The sequence below is a fragment of the Penaeus monodon genome, chromosome 19 (genome assembly GCF_015228065.2).
Source record: "Penaeus monodon isolate SGIC_2016 chromosome 19, NSTDA_Pmon_1, whole genome shotgun sequence".
Taxonomy (NCBI): Eukaryota; Metazoa; Arthropoda; class Malacostraca; order Decapoda; family Penaeidae; genus Penaeus; species Penaeus monodon.
The window spans coordinates 12,099,052-12,099,589 of NC_051404.1; the positions used below are offsets into that span (position 1 = coordinate 12,099,052).

Genomic DNA, 538 nt, shown 5'->3' on the forward strand with positions numbered 1-538 from the left:
CTGTCTCTCTCTCTCTCTCCCCCCCCCCCCGTCCAACCTCCCCTCTCGATCTCTTTTCTCTTCTCATCCTCCTTCTCTAACCCGTTCACCCTCTCACGTCCTTTCTTCTTTCCTCCTCTATCCACCTTTTTTCCTTTCTTTTTTCCTCATCTATCCCATCCTTTTCCTTTCTCCCAACCTTCCTTCTCTATTTTTTTTCTCTTTTCCCCCTTTTTCCCTTGTCCTTCTGTTCTCCCCATCCTCCATGTTTTCAATCCTTATCCATCCCCTCTGCTTCCTATCACCCATTCCTTTTCTCTCTCTCTCCTTCCCCTCCCTCTCATCCTTCCCCACCTTTCTTCTCCTCTCTCCCTTCCCTCTCCTCGCTTTTCTTCATCTCCTACACCCTCTGTCATCTCCTCTCCCCTTCCTCATCTATCTTCCCTCTTCACCTTCCTCCCTTCCATCCATACCTCCCCTATCCCCCATCCCTATACCCCTCCCATCCCTTACCCCCTCCCCCTCCACCTCCACCATCCACCTCCCATCCTTCCCCCCC

The 538-nt window shown here is 52.0% G+C and overlaps 1 protein-coding gene across 1 annotated transcript in view; it reads left to right on the plus strand.

Moving 5' to 3' along the window:
- LOC119585330 (roundabout homolog 1-like) overlaps positions 1–538 on the plus strand; it is a 189,296-nt gene that overhangs the window by 111,745 nt on the left and 77,013 nt on the right. The gene's annotated exons all lie outside the window — the stretch shown is intronic.